We start from the raw sequence: 8,275 nt of genomic DNA on the forward strand, positions 1-8,275 counted from the left end.
TATGGAAAGTGCCGGGTTTCCTCACACATTCTTCAGCGAAGACCGATCCGTTTCGACGGGACGCGAGGCTGGGATTTCGGGAAGGTCTTTGTACTTTTTACGCGCACTAGACGCGCACCTGCGTTGGGCTCCGGCGGGGGAGCTTTCCCCGGAGCGGCTGTCGGCGCTGGCGGAGTGGCCTCCTCCGCTTCTTCCCGCGAAGCCGTGGGCATCGTGGGCTCGGAGATGGAAGCTGCCGCGGCAGCCCTCTCCGCCGACACCGGGTCGGGCTCCCCGACCGAAGGGCCCAAGTCGGTGTCGTCTTCGTTCGGTGGTCCCCCGCGAATGTCAGCCGAGGGGACGGCTGCCGAAGGGTCCACGATCTCGCGTAGAGTCTGCAGCTCCGGAGTCGGATGTGCTTCGTTTACCTCGACTACTGCGGCCCCCTCCGTGTCGCCGTCGTCCAGCAGCTCCTGGTGCCGCTCGCGCAGTGGCTCGTGCCTCGTCTTGGAGGCGTACGTTGGGACACAGTCGGCCTCGACGTGTCCGTAGCCCCTGCAGCCGCGACACCACGGCGCCCTGCATTGCCTTCGCATATGCCCCAGCTGGTTGCACCGGAGGCACATGGGAGGCCGGCCGGGCACGGAGATGAGCACGGGATAGTCGGCCACGTGTCCCTGGTGCGGCAGCTCATCCCTTCGGCCCCCTTTCTTTAGGATGATCCTTACGGACCGCGTAGATGTTTCGACTTCGTAGTCGTCGGTCGGCGACTTCCACATCTCCCTGGTGATCTCTTTGACGACCCCGAACTCCGCGAAGGCGGCGCTGACCTCCCTATCTGTCACGTAGGTGGGGAGCCAGTGAACCCGCAGCACCACCTCCGTAAAGTTCGGGTCGACCACGACGCACTTCCGGCCTTTCACCTTGACATCCTTCAGCGCGGTCAGCTTGTCCTTAGCGTCTGTTGAGTTCAGGGTGCACACAAACACGTGGTTGAACTGGAAGGCGCCCAGCCCAACCACGTGCTTCATTCCAACAGTCGACTGCAACATATCGGCAAAGTCCTGAGTGCGGTAGGAGCGTCCTCTGGGGTCCCCATGCAGGAAAACGGTCTTCTCGAGCCTGCTGCCACTTGGTAGTGGCGGCAGCAGCATCTTGTAGCCCGAATCTCCGGCGTTGCTCGTATCCTGATGCGCGCCCTCAACGGGGGCAGCCGCTCCGTTGGCCATTCAGACGGTCGCGTGGGGGGAACGGGAGAGCGGAAAAAAAGACGTCCGCTCCCACGCGCGCCCACGTCGGAACTACTGAGCTGAGCTGAGCTACTGAAGCATCTCTTATGTGTGGATCTCTTCTCTTTCCTTAGTAATAATTCAGCCGGTAAACTGTAAGTTGGAAAGTTTGCTGTCGATTTTTCTTTAGCAAAAGCACTCCCGGGTCAAAGTCGGGAAGCACCCCGCTTTGGGGACATTCGTACCTAGTAAAGAAATCGTACGCGTGCATATTCAACTCGAAGTAGACACGTCGTGCTTGATGTTTGCGTGAGCGTTGTCTTCAGCCACGAGAAGGGAGCGACGGCTCGGCGACGTCTTCGTGCAAATCGGCTTGGTGGCCCGGCGTGTCGAACGGGATGAATACCAATTCTTTTGATCAGTCCCAAATTTCTCTTTTAACGGTAAACAGAATTCGCCGGTACCGCGAACGACAGTTCTGAAATAGAGGTCCCACGCCCGTCGTCCGCTGCCATCGCCGTCCCCGCGAGTCCCACGCGAAACGACGAACGCACAGAATGCTTCCGGTTGTCTGTGGAACTTTTTTTTTCAATCAACGTATTTACAGCTTTTTAGAAGCCACAAAAAATGGGTTTCATATTTTTTTTCTATTTTTAATATTGAGTGTGTGCCTTCAGTGACCCACGACTTTGATTAAATTTGGTGGTCGCATCGATACCTTAGAAAACGGCCCGTGACCGCGGAAAAGAGAGTGAGCGAGACTCGAACCGGCCAGTTCTTGATCGGCGGTTTTCGGGCGGAAAGAAACTGAATTTCGAGCAGCAAATTCTGTTCTGGGTAGTTGAGCTCTCATATGTCACGTACAACTAAAAACCTCGGCGAGCATAAATACCCTGTCAGTGTCCCTTTAAGGCCCGTTCACACAGTTGCGTTCGGAGCGACCACTACGCTTACGAACGAATGCAACCGGTTGGAACGACGAGTTACCATAGCAACGAAGCGCCAAACGGTCGTTTCGTTCGTGTTCGTTCGCAACGCAAGGAGTTGAGCCGGGCTGAACTTTTTCGTTACGTTCGGGAACGACGGGAGCGACAGACCAATCACAGGTCGAGGAGAGCTCGGTCGCGCGCAGGCTCCTTCTATTTCCAAACATGGCGTCGATGGTGATCGTCGACATCGACGGCGTGATGGACGCGCTCATCGTTCCCCGCAAAAGCGCTATCCTCGACTGTGAATTTTCGTCGTGTATCGTTATGATAACCCAGCACGTAGTAGAAGGGAAGATCCACCTACTTGTGCGGCGATCTCGTGGCGGCACTCTCAAGACAGCAGAAACGCCCGTGCCGTCGTGTTTGTTTACTTCGACTACAGTGGTGCTTTCTTAGCATTTGCGTCCTCGAACATCACCCGGATTTCTTTTTTGGCGCATTCCTTGCGTGTGCTCAAGTTCAAGGTATTACTGGTGCGTACCGTATAGAGGATGCGAATTTTTTACTCGTTTTCATCGCCCGAAAAAGTTAATTAGTGTTAGCAATCCTGAACGCTCGCATCGTCTGTCAAATTATATTTCTACGTTGCTATATCGTTGCTAAGATTACATCATCTTTTATATTCGTAGAAACGGTGTGTGGCGAGATTTGTACTGTTGGCAAAGCTGTGTATTAAAGTCGTGATCGTGCAAGACGGCGTACTGCATCTTTTTTTTCTTTTTTTTTTTTTAAATGCACTACCCTGCAAGCGTATCCTGAAAAAAAAGAGTAATAAACCTTGAGGTCATAGAAGACGGTCTGTCTATTTTCTGTTACGCAAGTGAGTGGCAGCGCGTCCCCTTCTTTTTGGAGGCACCGCTGAAACAGCTGACGGCAACGGAGAGGCGGTCGCCGTGCTGCCGACCCGCTGCGCTTGTTGCAGTGGTAGCAGGAGTGTACGCGCGGCGCAGAGCGATCGTTCCGGTCGCTCTGGTCAAAACGGACGCGGTCGCGGATAACGGGTTCGTTGCAGATGTCTGAACCAGCCTTTACAAAGCTATTGTAGGCGCATAGCAGATCTTCGTGAGTGTACGCCGTAGCCGAAACCTCGGGCTGCTCCGGTGATGACCCCGCTACCCCGCGCCGGGCACGAAACCGTCCGCCATGTTTGTAAGCGTACCTGGGTTGCTTACTATTGGCTAGGACCAAGAGCTGAAGCTCGTTTCTTATTGGCTGTTGATTCGCGTGGTTGCATGCGGTTGCATGTGTGTGTACACGTCGCGCACAGTTGTCGTTGAAGTCGCAGCGGTTGCATTCGTTCGTAAGCATAGTGGTCGCTCCGAACGCAACTGTGTGAACGGGCCTTTACGCTTCCCTTAGCTTTGCCGCCGTGCCCGGCCTTCCCCCCTCTTTCGGCCTCGACACCCCTCCCGGCCCTTTCGCAGTGGTCGGCCTAGCCCCCGCACTCGGCAGTTCCGGCTCGCTCGGCCCTAATCCACGCTCGGCCCTTCCGCGAGGGTCGGCCCAGGGGGGATGCTGCCATGAAAGACGAACTTACGGTAAAGAGCTTATAAACGCCTGGTCACCTTTTATAATCATATATACACGTAAAGATACCACGAGTATGCATGTAATAATAACCATAGCATGGCCGGCGCTATACTTCGTTTATAATCACCAATAATCTTCTTTGGTTATAATTATGGGTTATCTTAAACGATCGGTGTCCTATTTTTGTTGCTTGTGTAGCCTAAACCGGGCTGTGGCTAAGAGCCGGTGTGGCTATGAGGTATGCTGTTTGTGAGCAGTCCCTGTACTGTACAGTTGCGTTTGTCATGAAACTTCTGCCTATAACCAACAAGGCCATTTTGGATTGCTTCTTATAAAAAACATTTTTATTGCGATCTCGCACTCAGTTTTCGTGCAAGATGGCAGCGACCACCGAAACTTAGTTGCTATGGCCCGGGCTAACGGCTGAAGTCCATGGAGCGGATTATGCGACAAATAACTGACGAACGCCGCCGGACGGCACGCTCGCTTTGCGCGTGACGTAGCAGCCACTGTGCTAATGCTACGCGCAGAGCAAAAGCCGCCGGGCAAAATTTGTCTATTTTTCTCTGTATATTCGTCCCACGGAGTTCAGCCTTAAGTGCTATGTTTAAACGGAGCGAAACGAAGTCATGCAATTCGCTGTTTAAATGTCTGCTCTGTATGCCGAAGCTCAAGCTGCTGAGCACATCCAGGACGTCGAACTCTAATTTGAAAAAGCACATTAAGAGTAAAGGCCTGTTCACACATACAGCGGAGCGCTAAGTTAGCGCTACATGAGCGCTCCAAGGAGCGCTCATGTGGCGCTTCCTGGCGCGTGACTTCGTTCTAACATAGCGCGCGATTAGCGCTTCTGTAGCGCCTTGTTAGCGCTTCAGTAGCGCCGTGTTAGCGCTTCAGTAGCGCTTCTTGTACCGCGGTGCTGCGGATTAGCGCGAGCACTGCGGTTCCGGTTCCTGTGGTTGGGTGTGCATCAGCAGCACCATGGCGGACATGTGGGACGCTGAAATAGAAATTCGACAAGTGCGCTTAGATACGCGATTAGTGCATATGTGTGTGGACGGCTTAACGCCTAAAAGAGCCTTCTGGATGCGCGAAATCTTTCTTCACCGCGGTGGAGAAAGATTTCGCGCATCCAGAAGGTTCGCTGGGTACCCGTCGGTATCTTGCGAGATATATACCAACAGGTACCCAGCGAACCTTGTTCATATAGGCTAAAGGACCGAGACACAGAGCTCTTCCGAAGGCCATTATTTTTAACTGCGTGTCTTTGGAACCAGGATCACGCATATCGAATAGAAAGCGATGAGGTCGTATCCAATCAATTAGTCGCTCAGAGTCCATGACTCTGAATCACCTGCCCGAACCTTTGATTGGAGAGCGGCTGTTTTACTTCCTCTTCTTTCAATGCCAAAGGAAAAACAACAACAAAGGAATCGCCGTGCACGCGCTGTTCCGCAGCAGCAAGCACGGCACAAAGAGAGTGAGAGCGCTAAGAAAGCGCTTCTGGGCCCGTTTGCTCGAAGCGCTAATCGCGGCTAAAGTTAGCCGCAGTACCTAGGAGAGGGATTTTGAGATCACGTGACTAACTCGGTAGGGATGCGGGGAAACATGGCGGTGCCCCAGTGAGTTAGCGCCGGTCGCTTTGGAACTAATATGTCGTTGTTGCTGCAATATCGGGCGCGTTTGTCAGCAACGTATAATGCAGAAGTCTTTCGCTTTGCTTTACTTCACTTAAACCGCAAAGCATGGGCAATGACATCGCCGCATTTTTTTAGATAGTGTTTCGATTCTGGACATTCCTAAGCCTAAATGAACGCGATAATTGTCGGCATGGCAACGTCTTTGGAGAGCGGTTTGTTGATAACAGACAAAAGCAGACAGCGTCCCGACAGACTTTTTTCTAAATTATCCAAGCATCGCGAGGAGAACGCTGGAAGTATAATGCTACGGTTCACGCGCGCTGGCCTTCCTCTTATAGAAGATTTGAAGTAAAAAATCATAATAAGGCTTTAACGAACGCGCGTGCAAAGCAAAATTTGTTTTATACTTTTTGCTTTAGAACGGTTACTACTGCAGACGCCAGCACGTGCGACGCGTGCAACTACAGTCGTAGCATGCACCTCGGTGCTTGGATAATTAAAAAAAAAATGGTCTGTTGGGACGCCGTCTCCTTTTGTGTGCTATCAACAATCCGCTTTAAAAGATGTTGCTATGTCGACAATTATCGCGTTCATTTAGGCTTAGGAGTGCCTAGATGCGAAACACTATCTAAAAAATGCGGCGATGTCATTGCCCATGCTTTGCGGTTTAAGTGAGGTAAGGCAAAGCGAAAGCCTCCTGCACCATTCGCTGCTGACTAACGCGCCCGATTTTGCAACCACAACGACATATTAGTTCCAAAGCGAGCGGCGCTCACTTATTGGGGCACCGCCATGTTTCCCCGCATCCCTACCGAGCCAGTCACGTGATCTCAAAATCCCTCTCCTAAGTACTGCGGCTAACTTTAGCCGCGGTTAGTGCTTCGAGCAAACGGGCCCTGTAGCGCTAACAAAGCGCTTCTGAAGCGCTAACAGAGCGCTACATCACGCGCTAGGAAGCGCCACATGAGCGCTCCTTAGAGCGCTCACGTAGCGCTAACTTAGCGCTTCGCTGCATGTGTAAACCGGCCTTTATTCTTCAATGTCACTTACTTTTTTTCCGTTAAAATGTCGTCGTTAAGCTTTCTTAGCCAAAAGAACGCACTTTCTCTCGAGATCGTTTTGTTAAGTCGCAGTTTTTCATCTACCATCTCATAATGCTCATTAATGTAACCTAGCAAAATGTCTTCGAAAACGGCTGTTTAGTTTACCTGTATAATTCAGAAGGAAAATAAATGAATCATAGAAGTTATAAAACACGCCTATGTGATATGTCTAAGGTTGCAGTTTATTTATACTGTTTTTTTTGTTTTTTTCTATACTAATGCGTGATGCAGTTTAGGTAATTTTTCGTTGTTCCACACGACCGATAGCTAGAAATTAGCAGCGGTGTTTCGCACCAGTCATAATTGTTTTTCTCTTCCGCCAGTCCCTCTATTCACAGCAGCTGACAGCGACAGGGTTCGTGGTGATTTTAGAGAAACGAAAGACCGAAGCTACAAACTACTTTCCCAACACACCCTTGAAGAAGCAGAGGAAAATCGACCGTATCCCGCTTCTCAAAAAGTGTTCGACAGTAGACACGTTTGTGGTTCAGACGCTACAGTCATATACTAACAGTGAAACAGGAAGTAACGACAAACTAACGTAAAAATAACCTCCGTTAGTCATGGCAAGTAACGATACCGGTATTTCGTTGCATTTACAAAATTGTAACGGAGCTCTGTAACACGTAAGCTTTTTCCAAGCTAACGAGTAACGCTATTCCGTTTATTATTTTCGGTAACGGGCACAACACTGCTGGGAGACATTTCCGGTGTCAAAAGGATCGCAGATACGGAGTCCAAAACATGATGATTATCGAATGGTAGTAAACGTAGACGTAGAATGATCCGGTGCAAAGTTTCGCTTGATTCCGAAACGAATAATACAGGCGTTCAACTATACCTTCATATCAAATTGTTAGACAGAACTGTAGAGAATATTATGTGTTTCTTGTAAAAGATTTTGGCCTCCTTGTACCCGGTCCTCTTTTCTATAGGCCTCAAATAACGCTGGCGAAACTTTCTTTTTGTCGCATTTCCTTTTCTTCGCTTCCGCAAATTATGAATGCGGTAGATTGGTTCAGTGGCTTAGAGCTCACTTTTTGAAAGAACCCGAAAATAAAAACGGACCAGTACAAGCTGAACTATGCATGAGGTTTGAAGAGAGCCTGTCGTAATGAAAATCAACTGCTCTAATGTGGTAAGTCGGGTCAGCGGGTTCATAATTTTTCATCCACTTTTGAAAGGCTCCGGAAAAGCAAGAAACCAGGACAAGCTGAGTGCCGCAAGGCGCCTCGTACTGTTGAGGTTGTCCCCGTTTTTTTATGTCCTTTCGGCGCTCCTCAAATCTCACAATGTTCGGTTTCTAAATGCTGTTTTTATTTTCGCACGAAAATAAGACAAAAATACATGATAATATTTCACACCAGTGCATTTCAATAGAGACTTCTATTTCCAGCAAGCTGCTTTCCGCCATGCTTCCATGTGATCCTCCAGGCCGAGAATGTTTGTGTACAGTGATTAAACTATTTACATGTAAATTGACATGCACTATAAATCTGGCACACTCTCTTAGAAGCCGCATGTTAGTGCGCCTGAATTCCCGCACCATCTTGACTTCTAATCGCGTGGAAGGAAAATGGAAATATCCTGGGCATGATTTGTGCAAAAGGCTAGATTCAACAGTCGCCTATTATTTCTACAAACCCCCTGACAGATTCACTACGATATACCGAATCCTTTCTCCAAGAAGCGAGGTTTTGGTAGAAATTCGTTGCTGGGCCGCTGTTCTTTGTAGTGGCGCGAGGAAAAAAATGAACAGAGAGAGAGAGACAGCGGGGGGGGGGGGGGGGGGGGGATGCAACAAT

At 50.2% G+C, this 8,275-nt stretch overlaps 1 pseudogene; it reads right to left on the reverse strand.

Annotated features, from left to right (window-relative positions):
- On the reverse strand, positions 1-1,208 carry LOC120837622 (annotated as a pseudogene).
- Positions 1,209-8,275: the final 7,067 nt, after the last annotated feature.

The sequence above is a fragment of the Ixodes scapularis genome, unplaced genomic scaffold, assembly GCF_016920785.2.
Source record: "Ixodes scapularis isolate PalLabHiFi unplaced genomic scaffold, ASM1692078v2 PGA_scaffold1__304_contigs__length_218370807, whole genome shotgun sequence".
Taxonomy (NCBI): Eukaryota; Metazoa; Arthropoda; class Arachnida; order Ixodida; family Ixodidae; genus Ixodes; species Ixodes scapularis.